General features: G+C 41.2%; 1 long non-coding RNA gene across 1 annotated transcript in view; it reads right to left on the bottom strand.

Annotated features, from left to right (window-relative positions):
• Nucleotides 1-12,434: 12,434 nt before the first annotated feature.
• LOC123990339 overlaps nucleotides 12,435-27,717 on the bottom strand; it is a 67,825-nt gene continuing 52,542 nt past the window's right edge. Inside the window, exons 2-5 of the long non-coding RNA XR_006830634.1 lie at nucleotides 16,104-16,205; nucleotides 15,714-15,974; nucleotides 12,592-12,888; nucleotides 12,435-12,509 (exon numbers count right to left, since the gene is read on the bottom strand). This is a non-coding gene — a long non-coding RNA (uncharacterized LOC123990339). The remainder of the gene's footprint in view (nucleotides 12,510-12,591; nucleotides 12,889-15,713; nucleotides 15,975-16,103; nucleotides 16,206-27,717) is intronic.

Below are 27,717 nucleotides of genomic sequence, written 5' to 3'. Positions count from 1 at the left end.
TCCAGAAACTATGTAGAAAAATGTATCCATGCTTCTGTCACTTATAGGTTAAACTACTGCAATGCTCTACTTTCCGGCTACCTGGATAAAGAACTAAATAAACTTCAGTTAGTGCTAAACACGGCTGCTAGAATCTTGACTAGAACCAAATGTTTTATCATATTACTCCAGTGCTAGCCTCTCTACACTGGCTTCCTGTTAAGGCAAGGGCTGCTTTCAAGGTTTTACTGCTAACCTGCAAAGCATTACATGGGCTTGATCCTACCTATCTTTCCAATTTGGTCCTGCCATACATACCTACACGTACGTTACGGTCACAAGACTCAGGCCTCCTTGCTGTCCCTAGAATTTCTAAGCAAACAGCTGGAGACAGGGCTTTCTCCTATAGAGCTCACTTTTTATGGAATGGTCTGCCTATCCATGTGAGTGACGCAGACTTGGTCTCAACCTTTAAGTCTTTATTGAGGACTCATCTCTTCAATAGGTCCTATGATTGAGTGTAGTCTGACCCAGGTGTGTGAATGTGAACGGAGAGGCACTGGAGCATGAACCGCCTTTGCTGTCTCTGCTTGGACGGTTCCCCTCTCTCTACTGGGATTCTGTGCCTCAAACCCTATTACAGGGGCTGAGTCACGGGCTTGCTGGTGCTCTTCCATGCCATCCCTAGGAGGGGTGCATTACTTGAGTGGGTTCAGTCACTGACGTGATCTTCCTGTCCGGGTTGGCGCCACCCCTTGGGTTTGTCCCGTAGGGGAGATCTTCGTGGGCTATACTCAGCCTTGTCTCAGAATGGTAAGTTGGTGGTTGAAGATATCCCTCTAATGGTGTGGGGGCTGTGCTTTGGCAAAGTGGGTGGGCTTATATCCTGCCTTGTTTGTCCCTGTCCGGTGGTATCGTCGGACGGGGCCACAGTGTCTCCTGACCCCTCCTGTCTCAGCCTCCAGTATTTATGCTGCAATAGTTTGTGTCGGGGGGCTATGGTCAGTCTGTTATATCTGGATTATTTATCCTGTCTTATCCAGTGTCCTGTTTGAATTAAAATATTCTCTCTCTAATTCTTTCTTTTCTCTCTCTCTCTTTCTTTCTCTCTCTCTCTCTCTCTCTCTCTCTCTCTCTATCTGGGAGGACCTGAGCTCTAGGACCATGCCTCTGGACTACCTGGCCTGATGAATCTTGCTGTCCCCAGTCCACCTGGTCATGTTGCTGCTCTAGTTTAAACTGTTCTGCCTACGGCTATGGAACCCTGACCTGAACCCTGACTTGTCCCAGGCCTGCTGTTTTCAACTCTATAGAGACAGCAGTAGCGGTAGCGATACTCTGAATGATAGGCTATGAAAAGCCAACTGACATTTACTCCTGATGTGCTGACCTGTTGCACTCTCTACAACCATTATTATTATTTGACCCTGCTGGTCATCTATGAACATCTTGGCCTTGTTCTGTTATAATCTCCACAGAAGAGGACTGGCCACACCTCATAGCCTGGTTATAGCCTGGTTCCTCTCTAGGTTTCTTCCTAGGTTATGGCCTTTCTAGGGTGTTTTTCCTAGCCATCATGCTTCTACACCTGCATTGCTTGCTGTTTGGGGTTTTAGGCTGTGTTTCTGTACAGCACTTTGTGACATCAGCTGATGTAAGAAGGGGTTTATAAATAAATGTGATTGAATGATTGATGGCGCTAAATATAGGGAAATTCTTGAGGGAAAGCTGTTTCAGTCTTCCAGAGATTTGAGACTGAGATGGAGGTTCACCTTCTAGCAAGACAATGACCCTGAGCATACTGCTAAAGAATCACTTGAGTGGTGTAAAGGGAAACAATTAAATGTCTTGGAATGGCCTAGTCAAAGCCCAGACCTCAATCCAATTGAGAATCTGTGGTATGATTTAAAGATTGCTGTACACCAGCGGAACCCATCCAACTAGAAGGATCTGGAGCAGTTTTTTCTTGAAGAATGGGCAACAATCCCAGTGGCTAGATGTGCAAAGCTTATCGAGACATATCCCAAGAGACTTGCAGCTGTAATTGCTGCAAAAGGTGGCTCTACAAAGGTTTGAATTTGGGGGGTGAACAGATACGCAAGCTCAAGTCTTTTGCATTTTCAAAGTGGTAGGTATATGGTGTAAATCAAATGAAACAATCCCCCGAAAATGTATTTTAATTCCATGTTGTAAGGCAACAAAATATGAAAAATGCCAAGGGGGTGAATACTTTCGCAAGGCACTGTAGCTAGCAGCAGAGAGTAGCATATAAAACTACTTTCAGAACAACTCAATTTCCGCAATGTACCTTTCCACTTTCCTGTCTGACTAGCAGTGACAAGAGACTGCCAATCCTGTCTCACCCATTAATAAGAGGGTTGCAAATGTCCTCGCTATGGGCTGCCAGAATTCTGCTCTTAGTATTTTCTTTGAGAAGTCATATACAGATAAATCAAATCAGGAAGTATCGAACTACACTGTTCTTTCACACTGGCTGCTCTGACAATGCAGGAGACAAGCTAGGAAAGAGTGTGCATGGCATGTCTACTAGTGGAACAGAAGGTGGCTATGAAAGAGACTTCCCTTGCACTGCATATAGAGAGAGAGAGCATAAAGAAGAAAGATGTGGAGTGACTAAAAAATAGATAGAGGCTGGGTTTTGTGTTGTATGAGACCTCAGAGATACAGTGCCTTTTTTGTATTATGTTGAATGATGGCATTCCAGCCTGCCTGAAAAAAAGTACTTTTTCGTTATTTTGATTTGCATAGATACAGTGCTTTCTCGAAACTATTCGGAACCACATTTTCTTACGTTACAGCCTTATTCTAAAATGGATTAAATCAAAAGAAATGTCCTTGGCAATCTGCACACAATAGCCCATAATGACAAAGTGAAAACGTGTTTTTAGAAATGTTTGCAAATGTATTGAAAATAAAAAACTGAAATACAGAAGTATTCAGACCCTTTGCTATGAGACTCGAAATTTACATCAGGTGCATCCTGTTTCTGTCAATCATCCTTGAAATGTTTCAACAACTTGATTGGAGTCCAACAATGGTAAATTCAGTTGATTGGACATAATTTGGAAAGGCACACCCCTGTCTTTAAGGTCCCACAGTTGACATTGCTTGTCAGAGCAAAAACCAAGCCATGAGGTTGAAGAGATTGTCCATAGAGCTCCGAGACAGGATTGTGTCGAGGCACAGATCTGGGGAAAGATTCCCAAAAAATTCTGCAGCATTGAAGGTCCCCAAGAACATTATTCTTAAATGGAAGAAGTTTGGAATCATCAAGGGTCTTCCTACAGCTGGCCACCCGGCCAAAATAAGCAATCGAGGGAGAAAGGCCTTGGTCAAGGAGGTGACAAAGACTACGATTGTCAGTCTGACAGAGCTCTAGGGTTCCTCTTTGGAGATGGTAGATCCTTCCAGAAGAGCTAATCTTGGTCTAATGAAACCAAGATTGAACTCCTTGGTCTGAATTCCAAGTGTCACATCTGAAGGAAACCTGGCACCATCCCTACGGTGAAGCATGGTGGTGGCAGCATCATGCTGTGGGGATGGTTTTCAGCAGCAGGGACTGGGAGACTAGTCAGGGTTGAGCAAAAGATGAATGGAGCAAAGTACAGAGAGATCCTTGAAAGCCCTCAGGACCTCAGACTGGGGCAAAGGTTCACCTTCCAAAAGGACAACGTCCCTAAGCACACAGCCAAGACAATGCAGGAGTGGCTTCGGGATAAGTCTCTGAATGTCCTTGAGTGGCCTAGCCAGAGCCCAGTCTTGAACACGATGGAACATCTCTAAAGAGATTAAAATAGCTGTGCAACAACGCTCCCCATCCAACCGGACAGAGATTGAGGATCTGCAGAGAAGAATGGGAGACACTACCCAAATACAGGTGTTCCAAGCTTGAGCATATTACCCACAATATTCACAGCTGTAATCGCTGCCAAAGGTGCTTCAACAAAGTGCTGAGTAACGGGTCTAAATGCTTGTGGAAATGTGACATTTCAGTTTTTTTGTAATAAAAGCTGAAATTTCTAGAAACCTGTTTGTGGTCTGTCATTATGGGGTATTATGTGTAGATTGATGAGATTTTTAAAGAAAATATACACTTTAGAATAAGACCTAACAAAATGTGGAAAAAGTCAAGGGGTCTGAATACTTTCCAAATGCACTGTAACTAATGTAAATCAAAATAACAAAACTATTGTTTATTTCATGCTGGCTGAAATGCCATCCTTCAACATAATTAAAATAATAGGTACAAATATTTTGTTTTACCAAGATCTGGGAGAGATGTGTTGTTAATCCATGTTCATGTGTAACCTAATACTGTGTAATACATATAAAAATATTATAGTACATTTTTGGTCAAAAAGTACACTTGGCCCAAGCCAGAACAGCCCACAGCGCAGGAGCCTATCTTCTGTTTTTGTAGCCTAAAACAAAGTACACTAATAGCCTTACATTAATTGGGTTTAATTTCCACCAATTCAGTGCCTTTTGAGAGTGTTACGTGGTCCAAAAAACCATTTGATTTCACCTAATTTTAACATTCTGTCGTAAAGAGCACGTAGTCAACTTCATAAAAACATGTTTTGCCACCGTGAGTTTAATATAAAAGAAAATGACAATAGTAAGTGCCTTACGATAAGTAACAAATAAAGTAACCGGGTTGACAACAGTGTTGATGATTTCATCTTAAATCAATCATAAATCCCCTTGTGACAGAGGGAATGTAAATGTGTTGTGTGCAACAAGTAGGGGCAATTGAATGTAAGCTTCACAAACATTTCGAGCCTGTCTATCTATAGGCAACAGGGTTGACATGTTATGCTCAACTCGCTCAGTGTTCCAACAGAAATGCCCAAAAATAGTAGAAGCAGCGCATCTGCTTTTACATTATGATTTGACCATGAGATGTTCTTTTGTTTCTTAAATAAAAAAATAAAAAAGTTATGTTTTACCATATTCAAATGTCAGTTCACATAACAGGGTTGACCTTAAAATGAAGGACAGGTAATTATTTAAATTAAATAAATAATAATCTTCAGAAGTGATTTTGTCAAAGCAACAAAATAACTAGAAGCTCTACAATGATGGTGAAAACTCAGAAATATTGGGGTTCAGAGGGTTAAAATATTCCTAGAAGTCACAGAGGGTGCAAGGAGGTACACTTGTTTCATATTGAAAATCTGATTTATTGATTTTCCCCTGTGGTCTATGAACTTAAAAGGCACTTTTTTATGACATGCTTTTAAAATTTCATAGGGACACATGCTTAAAATATCAAAGGGATGCAGAAGGCACTCTTTTTTTGGAACGACCCAATTATTGCCTATTGTGCCATAGTTTTCTGTCAAATGTGCTTCCCTGATTATGGGTGAATCCTGTATTAACCACAGAAGGTACTCAGGTGTTGTCGGATCCTGGATGTCTATCACTGGCTTAGAGATAGACCCCAGAGGGACCTCCCAAATGGTGTGTGTGTGTGTGTGTGTGTGTGTGTGTGTGTGTGTGTGTGTGTGTGTGTGTGTGTGTGTGTGTGTGTGTGTGTGTGTGTGTGTGTGTGTGTGTGTGTGTGTGTGTGTGTGTGTGGCACAGACTATGCCTGCTGGGAGGGTTAAGGCTCCTCACTCCTACACCAGATGCTTTCTCTGGCTGAGGAATATTCCACTGGAATAACTCAGGCTTTTATATTTTGATATGTTGCACATTATCATTCACAGCCTTGATTCTTATTGCCTTCAGAGACTTAGGGAGAGTTTGCCTCATACTGTCAGATAGCTAATAAACTACTGCTATAGATTTGTCTTGGAAGAAAATGACACAACATTATTGTTCAAGTAAATTAAGAGTAAGACAGCTCCAGAGTTGTGTCCTCGGCTATAAAAGCGTTGCTTGCAGACAGAGTTCACCTCTGGTCCTTAAGCCACTGCAACCCTCCAAGCAGCATGAAACTTAATACATAGGTTCAGTCCCAAATGGTACCCTTTTCCCTACTTAGTGCACAAATTTTGACCAGAAGCCTATGGAAAGTAGTGGACTAGTAATTTGGGTTACATTTGCAACAAAGCCACAGTCACCAATGTGGTAGCCCTATACAATGTGTAAAAAACAGCTAGTGCCTCTCCAATTACATAAGGAAATGAATCATCCAAATATTTATCAACAGAGAGCATTCTTTTTAATTAGCAGATACAAGTGTTTATTTTATCATTTGGACCGCCTGCTAGTCATGGTGAGACATCTCTTTCGGAGATGGTGCCAAGTAATGGCTGCTTTTTTTCCATATTAAACGGGAGGAAAAGACTGAACATCAAACAATGATGCTAAAGTAATGAAGACAGCTACTGTATGTCACTGCATAGCAACTTCTTCCCTCGCTTTGAAGACAATACAGCGCCACTGACATGGCCCGCTACCAAAACATGCGGACTCTCCTTCACTGCAAACGACGTGAGTAAAACATTTAAACGTATTAACCCTCGCAAGGCTGCAGGCCCAGACGGCATCCCCAGCCGTGTCCTCAGAGCATGCGCAGACCAGCTGGCTGGTGTGTTTACGGACATATTCAATCAATCCTTATCCCAGTCTGCTGTTCTGACATGCTTCAAGAGGGCCATGAATGTTCCTGTTCCCAAGAAAGCTAAGGTAACTGAGCTAAACAACTACCGCCCGTAGCACTCACTTCCGTCATCATGAAGTGGTTTGAGAGACTAGTCAAGGACCATATCACCTCCACCCTACCTGACACCCTAGACCCACTCCAATTTGCTTATCGCCCCAATAGGTCCACAGATGATGCAATCGCATCCAGACTGCACACTGCCCTAACCCATCTAGACAAGAGGAATACCTATGTGAGAATGCTGTTCGACCAGCTCATCATTTAACACCATAGTACCCTCCAAACTCATCATTAAGCTCGAGACCCTTGGTCTCGACCCCGCCCTGTGCTACTGGGTACTGGACTTCCTGACGGGCCACCCCCAGGTGGTGAGGGTAGATAACAACAACTCCACACCGCTGATCCTCAACACTGGGGCCCCACAAGTGTGCGTTCTGAGCCCTCTCCTGTACTTCCTGTTCACCCACAACTGTGTGACCATGCACGCCTCCAACTCAATGATTAAGTTTGCAGACGACACTACAGTGGTAGGCTTGATTACCAACAACGACGAGGCGGCCTCCAGGGAGGAGGTGAAGGCCCTCAGAGAAAGGTGTCAGGAAAATAACCTCATACTCAATGTCAACAAAACAAAGGAGATGATCATGGACTTCAGGAAACAGCAGAGGGAGCACCCCCCTATCCACATCGACGGGACAGTAGTGGAAAGTGTAGTAAGTTTTAAGTTCCTCGGCGTATACATCACGGACAAACTGAATTGGTCCACACACACAGACAGCGTGGTGAAGAAGGCGCAGCAGCGCTACTACCGATCAAAATTTCAGACGCCTCACAAGGCCTCAACTGGCAGCTTCTTTAAATAGTACCCACAATACACCAGTCTCAACGGCAATTCCAGGTTTGCTGGCCTTGTAGGCAGAGTTGCAAAGGAAAAGCCATTTCTAAGACTGGCCAGTAAAAATTAAATATGAAGATTGGCAAAAGAACACAGAAACTATAGAGGAACTCTGCCTAGAAGGCCAAAATCCCGGAGTCACATCTTCACTGTTGAAGTTGAGACTTGTGTTTTGCGGGTACAATTTAATGAAGCTGCCAGTTGAGGACTTGTGAGGTGTCTGATTCTCAAACTATACACTCTAATGTACTTGTCCTCTTGCTCAGTTGTGCAAGGGGCTTCCCAGTCCTCTTTCTATTCTAGTTAGAGCCAGTTAGTGCTGTTCTGTGAAGGGAGTAGTAACCAGCGTTGTACAAGATCTTCAGTTACTTGGAAATTTCTCACAAGGATTAGCCTTCATTTCTCAGAAGACGAATAGACTGACGAGTTTCAGAAGAAATTTATTTGTTTCTGACCATTTTGAGTCTGTATTCGAACCCACAAATGCCGATACTCCAGATACTCAACTAGTCTGAAGAAGGCCAGTTTTTTTTGCTTCTTTAATGAGCATAATAGTTTTCAGCTGTGCTAACATAATTCAAAAAGGTTTTCTAATGATCAATTAGCCTTTTAAAATAATAAACTTGGATTAGTTAACACAACATGCCATTGGAACACATGAGTGATGGTTGCTTATAATGGGCCTCTTATGGAATATCTATATATGCACAGAATAAAAAATCAGCCGCTTCTAGCTACCATAGTCATTTACAACATTAACAATGTCTACACTGTATTTCTGATCAATTTGATGTTATTTTAATGGAAAAAAAATGTGCTTTTCTTTCAACAAGGACATTTCTAAGTGACCCAAAACTTTTGAAAGGTAGTGTATATAGATAAAATTGAGTACATTTTTATATTTTTTTAAACTTTAAACAAATATGCAGGCCTAATATAGGCATTGGTCTCTCCCCTGACTTCATACAGAGAAAATAGGACCTGTGGCAGCCAGACAGATAAGTGCAGTGTACAACCAGACAACTAATACATGAGTGTGCTGGAGAAATACACTCATAGATCACTGCACAAGCTATAGTTCTTTCCCTCGAAAAACAATAGTCAATTTATGTTTCCCCTCCCTACTCCTCGTGTCACGTTTGCTTTATTTTTGTATACACATCTTTATTGCCCCAGCCAGATGACTGGATTGTGGAGATCACGGCGGGTAATTCATCATAATGCGAGATGGCAACATAAGTGTCCTAGATGGCTGCTCATACATCATTGCCATGTTTGCCTGTGGATGATTACATCCACAGGTTCCAACAGACGGGGCGCAGAGGGCCAGTAGAGTTGAATGTGTACGGGCATATGTGTGCATGTGTGTGTGTGTGGGCGAGCGTGTGTGCATGTGTGCGAGCTTGCGTGCGTGCAAGCGTGCTTGTGTCATGTCCGAGGTGCAGGAGGTGTTGATTTGTGCCTTATTGCAGGAGATCCAGCAGGGGACACTAGAGAGAGCAGGGGAGAGAGGAAGTATTGTTTTCCAACACATTGTTACAGTAATGTTTTATCTATGTAGACACATACAGTAATTGGAATATTGATGGGATCATTCACCCAAACATTTCCAGATTTGGATTAAATGTTGATTAGACGGATAAACCTGTAATAGGCCATCTTGATAGCTATTAGGGTATTTTGGGGGGGGGGTACATTTGTATTCACATTGTAAATTAAAATATTTCTAAAGAACATGGATTAAAAGTATTGATAGTGGAAATGCCACCACATATAATTGTATTTCCCAATAATAAGCAGTACTTAAGGTAGTTCCAAATGGGTAGAAAGAGGCTCTGAAGGCCACCATGGACACGTCTAAAGTAAGCTGTATTTGTATCATTCATGCAGCAATCAAAAAGACACTGAAGACACTGATCCTGCGTGGTGCATCATTTTCACTGGAAGGACTGAGAGCTAGCTGGCTTAAATTTGACAGACTAATTACGTTTCTCTTGGCTCTCTTCCGGCGGAGACATCTCTCTGCCTGTCTTTTTATGGGTGATTGTTTGCTGATCTTTCTCGCAAACTCATTGACTATTCACAAATAATTGGTTTCCTTCTAAAGAAAAATCCACAAATGTGACTTTGTTCAAAGAATTCACTGTGTGTGCAGACAAACTCACCCCTTTGTTCATTTGCAGAGAGCTAAGAAGACCTTCTCAGTGTGAGGGCACACTGAATGTCTAAACGTTTCTCATTGCTACTAGTCTTCGAAGAGAGCGAAAAGTCCCCAGAATTGAAAAAGTATCATGCAAATGATATCAGACACTCTCCAATGCTCTTTTCAAATGTCGGACATAAAGAACTCCTGTCAGTTTGATCATTCAGGAAACGCAAAGTAACAAAATATATATATATATATATATATATATATATAAAAATATATATATATATATATTTGTTTCTAAAGTTAAGCTGCTCTCCTCTTTATCCTCATTTACATTGGCAGTTCTCAACAATACTCTAAAAACCGCAATGGATGGCATATTAAAAGAAACTGATTGGTTGTTTCTAATGAGCTGTCATAGAGCTTCCACTGTAATCCCCTCAGCACAGCCATGTAGCACAGAGATTCTGCATTAACCTGTTGATGACAGGATTTAGGTCACTGGGTGCTAATCCTGAATCCACATATTACCCATCATGGCCTCATGTAAAAGGTGCCCGTGTTAGACCAGAAGAGGCTGGTGGGTGGAGTTATAAGAGGATGGAATCATTGTAATGGCTGATATGGAATGATAATAATAATAATACATTTATTATCTATAGCTCTTTTATTACAAACAAGAATCTCAAAGTCACGCTGAACAGAAAAAAAATGTAGGGTTAATGGTCTTCCATTAACCCTATGTCTTGAGGCAGTTCAGAAAGGAATATATGGAATGGTATCAAACAGATGGAAACCACGTTTGACTCCGTTCCATGAATCCCATTACAGCCATTACAATGAGCCTCCCACCAGTCTCCTCTGATGTAGACCTATAGTAACCCAACCGTCACTTGCGTAAAAAAGTTTTGAAATGTTCTTTTGTGCTCTTAAAATTTTTATTTTGACAAAATGTGTGTTTACCGAGGGCAGTATTTTTTTACATATACTATGACCTATCCTTTGAGTTTCCATAAGGCAAATTGTCCAGTGTTAAGTCAACACTGAAAGAGTGGGACCATATACACACTGGAACCAGTGTTAAAATAGCAATGCCATCGCTGAGCCATCTTTCATTTTCCATTGGTTTTGCCTTTATTTTCTGCACACCTGGTTTTCATTGTCCAATCACATGTTCATGTATTTAACCCTCTGTTTCCCCCATGTTTGTTGTGAGTGATTATTTCTATGTTCGGTTCTGTCACGTTCTGACCTTTATTTCCTTTGTTTTGTCATTATTTAGTATGGTCAGGGCGTGAGTTGGGGTGGGCAGTCTATGTTTGTTTTTCTATGATTTGGGTATTTCTATGTTTTGGCCTAGTATGGTTCTCAATCAGAGGCAGGTGTAATTAGTTGTCTCTGATTGAGAATCATACTTAGGTAGCCTGGGTTACACTGTGTTTGTGGGTGATTGTTCCTGTCTCTGTGTTTGCACCAGATAGGGCTGTTTTGAGTTTTCACGTTTCTTGTCTTTGTTAGTTTGTTCATGTGAAGTGCTTTATTAAACATGAATCAAAATAACCATGCTGCGCTTTGGTCTGCCTCTCCTTCAAGTCAAGAAAACTGTTACAGGTTCCTGATGGCTGGTTTTTCAATGGGTGCTTTTTTCACTGGTGTGTAAATATTACCGTTGTTTTTTTTGGTCAAGTGTATTTGTTTACCTTGTGCATTTATTGTTTGAGTAAAGTACGTTGCTCACTCATTTTACTCTCCTGCGCCCAACTTAATGCACCAGCTACCCTCACCTTCTGACAGAGACATGATTGTTGTGTTCATCAATTTCCAATCTTACGAGCTTCACCAAGTGAGATCCAGTGTGAATATGTTATCATAAATACATGTAATAGTGATGGTGAATCGAAACTTCCTGACACGTTGAGGTTTTCCTGACAATTCTGTTAAATACATTCATTACTCAAGGCTTTTATCAACACTTTTGACCTGCTGGTTAAAATAATTTACATTGACCACGCACATACCTTGTGCTTGCTTTTGTTGCCTTTTTTTCCTTGTCTATTTTTGATTTAATAACTGATTTGATCACTTATGATTTATTGACTCAACATTTATTGAATACCTTGCTTTAAACATGATTGCAATCTGAATTGTCCATTTATTTGTTTTTTTCCAAAATTCATTACAGTTTACAATGTTAGACAACTTCCATTATTAATTTAAAATGACAAATATAAGTAAACAATTCAAATTAGGCAAAGCACATGGTCATCCAAACAAAAGCAGTCAATCAAAAATCTGAAAACTCTGTCAGTCAATCAGTCCATTAGTCTGTCTGTCCACAATGTGTTTGTGTGTTTATGTATGGGAGGGGAATGGGTGAGATCTGGGCTGGTAGTTGCTAAAAGGAATTGGTACTTGTGGTTGTTCGGTGCTGTGTCTAGGGTTGGTGCTTATGTTGTGGCTTGGACCGGGACTGGAGGCCAAGGATTGTTGCTGGATGTGGTGCTGAGAACCGAGGAAAAACTGTTCGCTGCTCTGGCCCCCAAATGGTGGAACAAACTCCCTCACGACGCCAGGACAGCGGAGTCAATCACCACCTTCCGGAGACACCTGAAACCCCACCTCTTTAAGGAATACCTAGGATAGGATAAAGTAATCCTTCTCACCTCCCCCCCTTAAAAGATTTAGATGCACTATTGTAAAGTGGCTGTTCCACTGGATGTCATAAGGTGAATGCACCAATTTGTAAGTCGCTCTGGATAAGAGCGTCTGCTAAATGACTTAAATGTATGTAAATGTAAAAAACAGGAACCGGGAACCAGGAACCGGGACTACTGCAGGTGCTGGATCTGGGTCTGTATAGGGGAGGAATGACAACCTGAGAAGCAAGCAGACATTCTAGGGAGCCACAGACCCAGAGGTCAATGGTGGTATTACCCTGTGGCCAGCTCACTCCAGGTGAAGATTTGATCTTTGGTCCCTCCTTCGCGCCTGGTCTGGTGGTCTGTTCCTGGGACTGGCCATTGGGATCTGGATTGGTGCTGGGACTAGTGTTGGATCTGCAGAGGGGAGGAAGGAAACCTTCGGAGCGAGCAGACACACCTAGAAGCACAAGACTCAGAGGTCAGTGATGGGACTCCCCTGTGGTCTGCTCGATCCGTGCATTGGTCTAGAGAGTTGGTCCTTCCTCCGCGCCTCTTCTGGTGTGGTGATGAATGGTTCCCGGTTCTGGTTCTACGTGTACAGGAAGGAAGGGGGAAAGGGATTGAGTGGGAGCAGGGGGGTGGGGGTGGTATATCCATCGGCCTAAGCTGGTGTTGGAGAAGGAGCTATGTGGCGGAAAGGCTAGACGCTGGAAGACAGAGGGAACAATGGATGGGGCACAGATCCACCTGGCCATGGTGAACTCACAAACAGTTGGTAGGTGTGTTCAATGCCTAAATGGGGGCAGATCTTTGTACGTACTTTGTGGCAACTATAGATGGATTCCCTAGTGGGGAGGCAACTATGAACAGCCATAAGGGCAAAATCCTTCTGTTTGGAGTGTATTCTCAATGTCATGGTGATGGGTTATTGGGGGAGATGCCCATGTCTGGTGTTGGCTATGCCATTGCAGATTTGGAGTGCCTCTAGTGGGTCATTTGTGTTGGGTGGTTCTTGGCTATTCACTGATCTAGACATGCCTCCCCGCATACTGCCTGTTGAAAACCTGTATAGTCTTGGTTATGAAATGGGAGATGCTGGGAGGGGTGAAGGTGTTTCGGAGGGTCCGAGGGGTCTGGACTGAGGCTGGCTGGTTTGCTGCTGTGTGGGATCAGGGGCCGGGAGGGGTAAGGGGTGTGGATCTGAATTGCTAGGGAGCATGCTGGAGAAGTTAGGGGCAGTATGGAGTATTCAGATCCCTTCCCCTTTTCCACATTTTGTTAAGTTACAGCCTTATTCTAAAATGTATCAAATTACAGGTTTTCCTCATCAGTACCCCATAATGACAAAGCGGAAACAGGTTTAGACATTTTTGCAAATGTATTATAAAAAAAAAAAATACCTTACTTACATAAGTATTCAGCCCCTTTGCTTTGAGACTCGAAATTGAGCTCAGGTGCATCCTGATCTTTCAACTTCATTGAGTCCACCTGTGGTAAATTCAACTGATTGGAAATTATTTGGAAAGGCACACACCTGTCTATATAAGGTCCCACAGTTGACAGGAATTGTCCGTAGAGCACCGAGACAGATCTGGGGAAGGGCACCAAAAAATGTCTGCAGCATTGAAGGTCCCCAAGACAGAGTGGGCTCCATCATTCTTAAATGGAAGAAGTTTGGAACCACCAAAACTCTTCCTAGAGCAATTGGGTTAGAAGGGTCTTGGTCAGGGAGGTAACCAAGAACCAGATGGTCGCTCTGACAGAGCTCCAGAGTTCCTTTGTGGAGAATGGAGAATGTGGTGGAAATTCTAATCAATTAGAAGAAACTCTTTAAACAATTAGTCTTCAATAAGATTTGCAATAATGAAACTGATCAACCATACACTCTAAGGTGGGGTGGAAGACAGAGCTCAACGAATAATGTTGGGGCACAGCTTATATAGCCAAACTTCTTGTGCAAGCAAATAACATTTACAGTGGAACAGTCACTTTACAATAGTGCATCTAAATCTTAAAGGGGGGGGGGGTGAGAGAGATTACTTATCCTATCCTATCCACACGTACACATACCTATCAAACGTGACGAAACTGGGGTGCAATTGCACCATTTGTAAAGTGTACACTGCAGCAACAGCTGGATATTCTAGTCTCTAGTGAGACCAACAGGTGTCAAAACAACAGGAACCACTCTAGATGCATTTTTCTCTAAAGTCTGAGGCAGTGCTCTTAGCAGCTCGCCTAGAGTATTCGTGCTAACACACACACACACACACACACACACACACACACACACACACACACACACACACACACACACACACACACACACACACACACACACACACACACACACACACACACACACACACACACACACACACACACACACACACACACACACACACACACACACAAGAAAGTTCCAATAAAACAAGCTTATCAAACCATTAAAGAGGTCATTCAATACTTTGTATAGGTGCATAAACATAATGAGGTTGGCACCGATTTGTCCCTCACAAGAACTTTCCAGAAGGACAACCATCTCTGCAGCACTCCACCAATCAAGCCTTTATGATAGAATGGCCAGACAGAAGCAACTCCTTAGTAAAGGGCAAGACAGCCTGCTTGGAGTTTTCCAGAAGGCACCTAAAGGACTCTGACCATGAGAAGCAAGATTCTCTGGTCTGATGAAACCAAGATTGAACTCTATGGCCTGAATCCCAAGTGTCACGTCAGCAAAATCCCTACGGTGAATCATGGTGGTGGCAGCATCATGCTATGGGGATATTTTTCAGAGGCAGGGACTGGGAGACTAGTCAGGATCAAGTGGAAGATGAATGGAGCAAAGTTCAGAGAGATCCTTGATGAAAACCTGCTCCTGACTGCTCTGGACCTCAGACTGGGGAGAAGTTTCACCTTCCAACAGGACAATGACCCTAAGCACACAGCCAAGACAATGCTGGAGTGGCTTCGGGACAAGTTTCTGAATGTCCTTGAGTGGCCCAGCCAGAGCCCATACTTGAACCTGATCGAACATATCTGGAGAGACCTGAAAATAACTGTGCAGCGATGCTCCCCATACAACCTAGCAGAGCTTGAGAGGATCTGCAGAGAAGAATGGGAGAAACTCCCCAAATACAAGTGTGCCATGCTTGTAGAGTCATAACCAAAAAGACTTGAGGCTGTAAAGGGTCTAAATACTTATGAAAATGTGATATTTCAATTATATATCTTTAAAAAAATAAAAACCTTTTTTTGCTTTGTCATTATGGGGTATTGTGTGTAGAATGATGAGAGAAAAAAATAAGAAAAAAAAGCATTCACCCCCCAGACCTGGCTTAGAATCTGATCGGTTAAGCAAATGTGTATGTCGTAGTCCTGTATGGATTCATTGTGAAACTGTATTGTAACTACCTTGGATTCTGTTTTGGTGAGAAGGTATGCTCTGAGAAAAGCCCATACATCTCTGGAGAACTACCCTGCTGAATTCCAGGTGGGTACTGTTTTCAGGTCTGGTGGTAGTAGTTGTTGCTGCTCCCAGGTGATTGGCGGCTCTGTCCTCGGCAGCCTCCTCGTTTGGGATTAGCGTTAGCCTTACCACGTCACATTGCTCATGGGATCATCTAGGTCATCTTGTTCAGCTGGGTGTTGGTGGTTTTTTGGTCTGTTCCGGTCCTGCAGAGGAAGGGAGAACAAACCTCAGAGCGGGCAAACACACCTAGAAGACTGTGACCCGTAAGTCAATGGAGGGACTCCCCTGTAGTCTGATCGCTATAGATGTAAGTTGGTGTCTTTGGTCCTTACTCCTCTCGTCTAGTTCTTGTGGTGACTCTGCTGTCTGGTCTGCGCCAGGTGGTTGGCAGTTTGCTGGTCCTAGTCTGGTCAATTGTGGCCTGAGGAGGGCAGCTGAAGAAAAAAAAACTAAGTCAGAGGAGCAGGGAACAAGGTTCACCTCAAGGCCTTCGCCAAGTGAGTTAGAGTAGATCTCACAAATACCTTTTATGCTCAGTGTAACATTTATACAGGGCACATCAGGCCTGCAAGTAGAGTTGCAAAACAGCTGTATTTTTCTCATGTAGCAGGATAAAGGTTGTTTCTGAATGCAGATAAATGTTACGTAAAATAACTATATTAAACAAGACAAGATTGGAAAAATTGAGAAAGGTCAAATTTACATTTACCTGTTCTCAGAAAAAAATATGCCTTTCATATGACTGTTCTAATGAACAGCAATCTAGTGCACAACGACACCTTGTCATGTATCACAATTTGCCTCACTCTCTCCAACACTTATTTCAAATGTGATCACACGCAAAGTGTTCTAAAAACACATGTTTTCTAGTAACGTACGGTCAGGGTAGGCAGCTCATACCCTATAAAATGAATGAAAAAGAACTGCAATGTAGAATCTATGAACATACATTTTAGCAATAATAATGTATTTTTCTGCATAATGAAATTGATTTCTGAACTAAACTCAACAAAAAAAGAAACATCATCTCACTGTCAACTGGTTTATTTTCAGCAAACTTAATTATCATGTGTAATTATTTGTATGAACATAATAAAATTCAACAAAATTCAAAACAACTGAAACATAAACTGAACATATTCCACAGACATGTGACTAACCGAAATGGAATAATGTGTCCCTGAATAATGTGGGGTCAAAATCAAAAGCAACAGTCAGTTTCTGGTGTGGCCACCAGTTGCATTAAACTCCCTGTGATCGTTCGGGACGCTAGCGTCCCACTTCACCAACAGCCAGTGAAATTGCATGGCGCCAAAATCAAAACAACAGAAATCTCATTATTAAAATTCCTCAACCATACAAGTATTTTACACCATTTTAAAGATACACTTCTCGTTAATGCAACCAAAGTGTCCGATTTCATAAAGACTTTTCGGCGAAAGCAGAACATATCATTATGTTAGGTCAGCAACTAGTCACAGAAAGCATTCAGCGATTTTACAACCGAAGAGAGGTGTCACAAAAAGCAGAAATATAGAAAAAAAATGAATCACCAATCTTTGACGATCTTCATCAGATGACACTCCCAGGACTCAATGTTACACAATACATCTATGTTTTGTTTGATCAAGTTCATATTTATATCCAAAAACCTCAGTTTACATTGACGCCATGTTCAGAAATGTCTTCAAAACATCTGGAGAAATTGCAGAGAGCCACATCAAATAACATAAATACTCATCATAAACTTTGATGAAAGATACATGTTTTACATAGAATTAAAGATAAACTTGTTCTTAACCTCTTCAACCTATGGGGGCGCTATGTCATTATTGGATAAAAAGACGTGCCCGTTTTAAGTGCAATATTTTGTCATGAAAAGATGCTCGACTATGAATGGATTTGACAGCATTGGAAAGACAAAACTCTGACGTTTCCAAAACTGCAAATATATTATCTGTGAGTGCCCCAGAACTAATGTTACAGGTGAAACCAAGATGAAGTTTCATACAGGAAATGCCCCAGATTCTGAAGGCGCTGTGTTCCAATGTCTCCTTATATGGCTGTCAATGCGCCAGGAATAAGCCTGCCCTTTGTGTCGTTTCTCCAAGGTGTCTGCAGCATTGTGACGTGTTTGTATCATTGGAAGAATTGACCATAAGGTCAATCATATCATTGGAAGATTGACCATAAGAGACTACATTTACCTGGTGTCCCGCCCGGTGTCCTGTGTCGAAATTATTGCGTAATCTGTAGGTCAACACAACACAAATCATATTTTTTTGTAAAAACGGAACATTTGCTATCTAACTGAGAGTCTCCTCATTGAAAACATCTGAAGTTCTTCAAAGGTAAATGATTTTATTTGAATCCTTTTCTGGTTTTTGTGAAAATGTTGCATGCTGAAAGCCAGGCATAAATCCTATGCTAGGCTATCAATACTGTTACACAAATGCTTGTTTAGCTATGGTTCAAAAGCATATTTTGAAAATCTGAGATGACAGTGTTGTTAACAAAAGGCTAAGCTTGAGAGCAAATAGATTCATTTAATTTCATTTGCGATTTTCATGAATAGTTAACGTTGTGTTATGCTAATGAGCTTGCGGATAGATTTACACAATCCTGGATACAGGTTTTTTTCGTAGCTAAATGTGACGCAGAAAACGGACCGATTTGTCAACACAAATAATATTTTTTGTAAAAATGGAACATTTGCTATCTAATTGAGAGTCTCCTAATTGAAAACATCTGAAGTTCTTGAAAGGTAAATGATTTTATTTGAATCCTTTTCTGGTTTTTGTGAAAATGTTGCCTGCTGAATGCTAACGCTAAATGCTACGCTAAATGCTATGCTAGCAATCAATACTGTTACACAAATGCTTGTTTTGCAATGGTTGAGAAGCATATTTTGAAAATCTGAGATGACAGTGTTGTTAACAAAAGGCTAAGCTTGAGAGCAACTAGATTAATTTAATTTAATTTGCGATTTTCATGAATAGTTAACGTTGCATTATGGTAATGAGCTTGAGGCTGTAGTCACGATACCGGATCCGGGATGGCTCGACGCAAGAAGTTAATGCAACCGCTGTGTCAGATTTCAAAAAAGCTTTACGGCTAAAGCATAACATTCAATAATCTGAGAACAGCATTCAGCCACAAAATTAAGCCATACAGTTACCCACCAAAAGTCCTAAATAGCTTTATAAATCTTCTCTTACCTTTGCTGATCTTCGTCGGAATGCACTCCCAGGACTCCCACAAGCAATGTTTGTTTTGTTCGATTACGTCCATATTTATGTCCAAATACTCTTTTGTTTGCGCGTTTAGTTCACTATTCCAAAGGCACAATGCGCGAGCGCAAAATCCAGACGAAGAGTCAAAAGAGTTCCATTACAGTTTGTAGAAACATGTCAAACGAGGCTTACAATCAATCCTTAGGGTATTTTTCATAATAAATCTTCAATAATATTCCAACCGGACAATAGCATATTCATTACAGAGGAAAAAGAGGGAACGGCGCACCCGCGTGACTGCGCAGTAAACAACTGATTGGCCTCAGCCTAGTCCACTTGTTGAAACAGCTCTTATTCGACAACCTACCACAATAGAAGCCTCAAACAACTTTCTAAAGACTGTTGACATCTGCTGGAAGTGCAATCTGGCCCCATAGACACAGCATATTGGATAGGCAATCACTTAAATGAAACTACAAACCTCAGATTTCCCACTTCCTGGTTGGATTTGTCTCAGGTTTTCACCTGCTAGTTCTGTTATACTCACCGACATCCTTCAAACAGTTTTAGAAACTTCAGAGTGTATTCTATCCAATAATACTATTATTATTCATATATTAGCAAAACAAAACAACAGCAATCTCATTATTAAAATTCCTCAACCATACAAGTATTTTACACAGGAAATCACACACAGAACAAGCAGTATGGCTGGTGGCATTGTCACTTATTCACAACAGTATCTCGGACCTGCCTGGTGTGTTCCTAGTTCTTCATGATGCTCTCTGCGCTTTTAACGGACCTCTGAGACTATCACAGTGCAGGTTCCTAAAGAAACTGTTGCTATGGTTCATATTTGCACCTTTGGTTAGTTGAGGAGTTCTTGGAGGAAGGAACCTTCAATGATTCAATGTATACTAAACAAAAATGTTTACGTAATAGAGTCAGTAGAAACATGTTGGTCCCATGTTTCTTGAGCTGAAATAAAAGTTCCCATGTTTAAAAAATGTACCATATGCACAAAATCATACTTCTCTCAAATGTTGTGCACAGATTTGTTTACCTACCTGTTAGTAAACATGTATAATTTGCCAAGGTAATCCGTCCACCTAACAGGTGTGGCATATCCAGAAGCTGATTAAACAGCATAATAATTACACATGTGCACCTTGTGCTGGGGACATTAAAAGGCTACTCTAAAATGTGCAGTTTTGTTATACAACACAATGCTACAAATGCCTCAGGTTGAGGGAGCATGCAATTGGCATGCTGACTTCAGAAATGTCCACCAGAGCTATTGCCAGAGAATTGAATATACATGTTTTTTTTTTACCCTCAGTCGCCTCCAACACATTTTTTTGAGAATTTGGCAGTACGTCCAACCGGCCTCACCAGCGCAAACCTCCAGCCCAGGACCTCCACATCTGGCTTCTTGACCAGAAGGATTGTCTTCTGACGAGGGTGTTGAACCTGGCTCGCCAGTGGGTGGGTCTATTCCTTACCAGGCTTATCCATTGCTTCATCCCTGCCCAGTCATGTGAAATCCATAGATTACGGCCTCATGCATTTATTTCACTTGACTGATTTCCTTTTAATATTTAGTATTTTGCACGTTGCATTTACATTTTTCTTAAGTCATCTGTTCTGTTTTATTTTTTTTGTCACATATTCAGGTTGAATGCTGTTTTGCAGCTTCAATGAGGCTAACATAATTTTATGACTTCCTCAAGAGGCTTTTCAATTCTCAGAGTTGGAAAACCTACCACTTTCATAATGTTTGTAATAAGCTTATCTATTTACTATTCTGAAGTAGGTCCAGTTAAATGAGAGATGGGATGAATGGTAGCCTATCCTAACTTCATGTAGGCCTATAGGCTATTTCGTAAGTATGAAACCATCACAGTTATAAAATATTTATTCTGCAATGATCATGGTAATGAAATAAATAGGAAATAGATGCCCATCTCTAATTATTTTTGAATGCAAAGATAAAATAAAGAGATTTTCACTCATCTCAGTAACGGCAAATTATTGCATTTTATTATTATATTTAGCTGCCTGTTTTTTGTTGTGAATAAGAGTGTCATATTATATTCCCCATTTGCAGAAGGCTATTAGGTTACTTTTGCCTTCATGTAATGCAATACTTCAACCACTCAAAACTGTGTACGCATGGTTTAAAGTTTGTGTGGAGGAAAACGCATTCTCAAGTCAAGTTCAGTTTTTATAAATTCTAACTTTTGCGTGAAAACTTGTGCACGCACATTAAGGGGTCTATTTTGTACTTATGATCGGTTTATAAATGAGGCCGCTGGACAGCTCCTCAGCTTTTAGTTCCAGCATGACCTGACACAGACTGTCCCAAGGCAACACAGTTACTGCAGCTGGTCCTCACCGTCAGTCACAGCAGCATCCATTGAGAGGTAATTTTCTGTGCTGAATCGGATAAAGACATACAGTCGAAACCAGACCTATCAAGAACGACTCTCATCTCTTGCCATCATCTCCATCGCATGTCTTACTTTTAAAACTGAGGGCAAACAGGGAGAAGTTTTACAGTCACTGATGTCTTTACCCAGAAGGATAGATGGATGGACTTGCGCCCTTGCGCATTACATGTAGCGCTGACTACAAGGCATTTTGTGTGTGTAGCGCTATCTACAAGTAGGCCTACTTGCTGGCATTTGGGCTGCTGTCTGTGCTGCTGAAATGCTCCTATTCCTGCAGAGCAGATGTGTGGGGCACAAGCTATAGAGTACCACACTATGAGTCATAATACCCATTAAACTTAGCGGTCAAACAAGGAAATGGTACCAATAGTTTTTTCACAATTCATTTTTCCCATATGGGATTTTAGAAACACATAAAATAAGGGCCGTGTTTTGTGTAGGCTTACCCTGGCAAGAAGTTTTGACAACCATGTAAATCTCTCTCAGACAAGGTGACTTTTATCAATATATACGCCTGTATTTACCCCCCAAAAATGAAATGCTAATTAGCTGCTGATGTGACTAGCGTAAAGAACTACAAATGCAATGATGATCTGGACGAGACTGCCGAATCGAGGCAAAGTTAAGAATCTCTGGATTAACTATCTAATGATAGCTAAATGTAGTAATTAATAAATTGGCTACCTTTCTTTAAATGGACAATTATGTGAACTGTCTTGTGCAAAATTGACACAATACCTGTTAGCAAAGAGATGACGAGCAGGAGCTTGCAGGGATTTGGAGTCTTGCATGATGCCTACTTTGATGCAAATTAGCATTTTTCGAATCTGAGAGCAAATACTGCCGAATATATTGATGAAAATCACCTTGTATGAGATTTATATGGTTATCAACATGTCACACAAGGGTACAGTGCCTTACAAAAGTATTCATCCTCAGAGTTTTGCCTATTTTGTTGCATTACAACCTGTAACTTCAATAGATTTTTATTTGGATTTCATGTAGTGGACATACACAAAATAGTCCAAATTGGTGAAGTAAAATTTAATAATTTTAAACGGAAAAGTGGTACGTGCATATGTATTCACCCCCTTTTCTATGGACCCCCTAAATGAGATCTGATGCAACCAATTACCTTCAGAAGTCACAAAATGTGTTAAATAAAGTGTCACCTGTCTGCAATCTAAGTGTCACATTATCTGTCACCTTATCTCAGTATACATACATACACCTGTTCTGAAAGGCCCCAGAGTCTTCAACACCACTAAGCAAGGGGCACCGCCAAGCAAGAGCCACCATGAATACCAAGGAGTTCTCCAAACAGGTCAGGGAAAAAGTTGTGGAGAAATACAAATCAGGGTTGTGTAAAAAACAATATCTGAATCTTTGAACATCCCACGGAGTATCATTAAATCCATTATTATAAAATGGAAAGAATATTGCACCACAACAAACCTGCCAAGAAAGGGCCGCCCACCAAAACTCACAGACCAGGCAAGGAGAGGATTAATCAGAGAGGCAACAAAGAGACTAAATATGTATTATTTTACCTTTATTTAACTAGGCAAGTCAGTTTAAAGAACAAATTCTTTTTTTCAATGACAGCCTTGGAACAGTGGGCTATCTGCCTTGTTCAGGGACAGAAAAACAGATGTTTACCTTTTCAGCACAGGGATTTGATCTTGCAACTGTTCAGTTACTAGTCCACTGCTCTAACCACTAGGCTACCTGCTGCCTGTTACTGAAACCCTGAAGGAGCTGCAAAGCTCCACAGCAGATATTGAAGTATCTGTCCATAGGACCACTTTAAACTGTTCACTCAACAGAGCTGGGCTTTATGGAAGAGTGGCCAGAAAAAAAAGCATTGCTTATTTTTTTCTTTAAGTAAACAAAAGGCATGTGGGAGACTCCCCAAACATATGGAAGAAAGGTACTCTGGTCAGATGAAACTAAAATTGAGCTTTTTGGCCATCAAGGAAAACACTATGTCTGGCGCAAACCCAATACCTCACATCACCCCTACGAACACCATCCCCAGAGTGAAGCATGGTGGTGGCAGCATCATGCTGTGGGGATGTTTTTCAACGGCAGGAACTGGGAAAGCGGTCATAATTGAAGGAATGATGAATGGTGCCAAATACAGGGAAATTCTTGAGGGAAACCTGTTTCAGTCTTCCAGAGATTTGAGACTGAGACAGAGGTTCACCTCCCAGCAGGACAATTACCCTAAGCATACAGCTAAAGCAGCACTCAAGTGGTTTAAGGGGAAACATTTAAATGTCTTGGATTGGCCTAGTTAAAGCCCAGACCTCAATCCAATTGAGAATCTGTGGTATGACTTAAAGATTGCTGTACACCAGCGGACCGATCCAACTTGAAAGCGCTGAGGCAGATGTGCCTTGAAGAATGGGCAAAAATCCCAGTGGCTTGATGTGCCAAGCTCATTGCTGCAAAAGGTGGCTCTACAAAGTATTGATTTTGGGGGTGGGTGAATAGTTATGCACGCTCAAGTTTTCAGTTGTTTTGTCTCATTTTTGTTTGTTTCACAATAAAACATTTAGCATCTTCAAAGTGGTAGGCATGTTGTGTATATTAAATGACATATTTTAATTCCAGGTTGTAAGGCAACAAAATAGGAAAAATGACAAGGGGGGGGGTGTATACTTTCGCACCTCACTGTAAGCCTACACGAAACACAGCCCGTATTTTAAGTCTTTAAAACATTCCCTATGGGAGAAATTCATTTTGGAAAAAAGTTTGGAACCATTTCCCTGTTTGACCATTAGGTTTTATGGGCATTAGGACACATCCACTGTGGTGCTATATTCGGGCCTGTGAATGTGTGAGTAATGTTTGGGCTGATTACCAGCTGTTGTTTGATGGTAAGTTGTGGTTTCTTGGTGAAAATACGAAATGATGATTTTCTGTAATGGTTTGCTTGTTTGCTCACTCTCGGTTGGTCCTCAGCGAGTAAGCTTTGTGATGATCACACATTATCCAGAGATGGCCAGTAATTCTGTTACATGTATTTGAAATACATATTTTAATAATGTTTTACTTAACCCGGCAAGTCACTTAAGAACAAATTCTTATTTTACAATGACAGCCTACACCAGCCAAACCCTCCCCCTAACCCAGACAATGCTGGGCCAATTGTGTGCCACCCCATGGGACTCCCGATCATGTCTGGTTGTGATACAGCCCAGGATCAAACCAGGGTCTGTAGTGATGCCTCTAGCACTGAGATGCAGTGCCCTAAGACCCCTTCTCCACTCAGGAGCCCTGATTGCCTCTGAGTATTTTTAAATTTGAATTACAGTGGGCTGAACTACACTTTAATGTATTTTGTATTTTCAAAATACAAAATAGTTTACTCTACCCTTTTTTATTTAGTGGTCTACATTTTGTGCCCCTCTGTGTACTTTAAGATAAGACTGTGATGTTATCTCACCTAGCTATCTTAAAGATGCACTATACAGACATCGCTCCGCCATTTCCAGGTTGCAAAAATTAGAATAGTTCCCCTACTTTCAATTTAGTGTAGAGCAGGGTGTCCCAACTGGAGGTTTTATTTGGCCTGTCAAGTGTTCTGAGCAACCAATGCATATATTTCTATGAATTTTATTTCATGGTTGGACATAAGACTGAAAACACCAGCAAATCACCATCAAATTTTAATTTTGAAAATCTGTATTGTAAGTATTTCCACACATAATAGAGAGACGTGATCGTATACAATTGTATTCAAGGTTTGAAATGATTATGTTTTAGTCAAATAATATATCTGTAAGGGCTTCTTGCAGTCAATTTGCAGTCTATAAATTATTTGTAATTATGTTCAGGCCCCCAGACCATGCGCTCAAGAAAATAATCAGCCCACTGCTGAATCTAGTTAATGACCCCTGATGTAGAGAATCATTGTACCATCTTAACAGCTGTGAAATATACTTTCCATAACCAAAAATACTTTATTTCAGCTGTTTGAAGCTGGTATACAAAACCCGAAAAAACTAAACTTAAGAATGGGAAGCATAGAAATAGTGCATGTAGAACAGATCTACCACTTCTTAGACTTTCAACGATAATGACAGATCTATAACATAGATTTCTATGTGAATTTGGTTGGTTCGCCCAAAAAGTTGCATATTGCAGCTTTAAGGTTAATGCACTAACTGTACATTTCTCTGGAAAAAAGCATCTACTAAGTGACTAAAATGTAAATATAAAAATGTGCAATTGCAAAGTTTGCTGCGTAATGAGCTTTGCCCAGAAACAAGGCCGAAAAGAATACCCATTATGCTTTGCAGTTCATTTTGGTATGTTAATTTTAACATTTACATTTTGTTAATTTAGCAGACACTCCTATCCAGAGTGACTTGCTCATTGAAGGTAGATAAACAACAACGTATCACACAGCAAGAAAAGCATTTTGTAATAGGTACTGAATGTTGTTGCTATTCGGAACTACTATTTGCTAATATATTTTCGTATTTTAAAATACAAAACACAAGTATTTTAATTAAATACATTACAAAATACAGATATTCTGTAGTCTATTTTGATACATTTGGTCTTTGTGGTATTTTGTATCTGTATTTTGTATTTGCGTTTTGTAAGTTTTGACCATCCCTGTCATCATCCAGTGGTGCAGAGCAGGGTTACCCAAACCTGGTTCTGGGGTCCTCCTGTGGGCACGTTTTGTTTGTTCCCTAGCATTACACAGCTGATTCAAATAACCAACTCATCATCAAGCTTTGATTATTAGAATCAACTGTGTAGTGCTAGAGCAAACCCCTAAACGTGCACCCGGGGGGGGGGGGTATATACAGGTGAAAGCCATTTATACACTTGTTCACAGACTTCATCACTAACTATTGTATCCTCCCAACTGGTGTTGATCACGCAGTTGTTTGCCTTTTCCCAGTTCGAATCTCTCTTCATCAAAGTCAGGAAGGAGTTACTGTTTGCTTGCTGCCATACGAACTCAGACCAGAGATTCATAAAGGCGGATCTAAAAATGTAATATCTTATCTACAGTAGATTTATGCATCATTAACGATAGGTCATTTTACATTTGAAGTGGATAGTTATGTTTATCATTGCCCTTGCCAATCAGGGTAATGTCTCTTCGGCTTCTCTAGATTTTCTCCTCAGTCAATCATCTGGGTCTGACAGGGCAACATACTGTACGTCTGATGACATAAAAATTCTGACACCCTGAGAATCTCAATGTGTGTCCCCCACATGGCACCCTATTCCAATTTAAAGCTTCATGTTCCTCTGAGTATACATCACTGACAATCTGAAATCGTCCACCCACACAGACAGTATGGTGAAGAAAGCGCAACAGCGCCTCTTCAACCTAAGAAGGCTGAAGAAATTTGGCTTGGCCTCTAAGACCCTCACAAACTTTTACAGATGCACAATTGAGAGTGTCCTGTCGGGCTGTATCACCACCTGGTACAGCAACTGCACTCCCCGCAACCGCAGGGCTCTCCAGAGGGTGGTGCTGTCTGCCCAACGCATCACCGGGGGCAACCTACCTGCCCTCCAGGACACCTACAGCACCCGATGTCACAGGAAGGCCAAAAAGATCATTAAGGACATCAACCACCCAAGCCACGGCCTGTTCACCCCGATATCATCCAGAAGGTGAGGTCAGAACAGGTGCATCAAAGCTGGGCCCGACAGACTCAAAAACAGCTTCTATCTCAAGGCCATCAGACTGTTAAATAGCCATCACTAGCCGGCTACCACCCGGTTACTCAACCCTGAATCTAAGAGGCTGCTGCCCAATCTACATAGACATGGAATCCCTAGTCACTTTAAAAATGTTTTCAACTGCTTTACTCATTTAAAATGTATATACTGCATTTTACTGTATTTTAGTCAATGCCACTCCTACATTCCTCTTCCTAATATATTTTTTTTCATAATTCCATTCTTTTACTTTTATATTTGTGTTTATTTCTGTGAATTGTTAGATACTACTGTACTGTTGGAGCTAGGACCACAAGCATGTCTCTACACCCGCAATAACATCTGCAAAATATGTGTACAGTATGTGACCGATACGATTTGATTAAAGTGCACAAAGAAACTAGAGAACTATAAAGGCAATGGGGTGCCATTCGGGATGTAGACCATGATACGATGAGGGAAGTAATTTATTTCCAACTGTATATGAGCCATCACTCTGCGACCTCCTGGTCATTAGTGACTGCATGCACTCCTATTTTCATACTAACCATCCTTTTCACTTT

Source organism: Oncorhynchus gorbuscha, linkage group LG12, assembly GCF_021184085.1.
Source record: "Oncorhynchus gorbuscha isolate QuinsamMale2020 ecotype Even-year linkage group LG12, OgorEven_v1.0, whole genome shotgun sequence".
Taxonomy (NCBI): domain Eukaryota; kingdom Metazoa; phylum Chordata; class Actinopteri; order Salmoniformes; family Salmonidae; genus Oncorhynchus; species Oncorhynchus gorbuscha.
The sequence above is the reverse complement of the archived record's forward strand: the minus strand, read 5'-3'. Positions and strand labels throughout refer to the sequence as shown.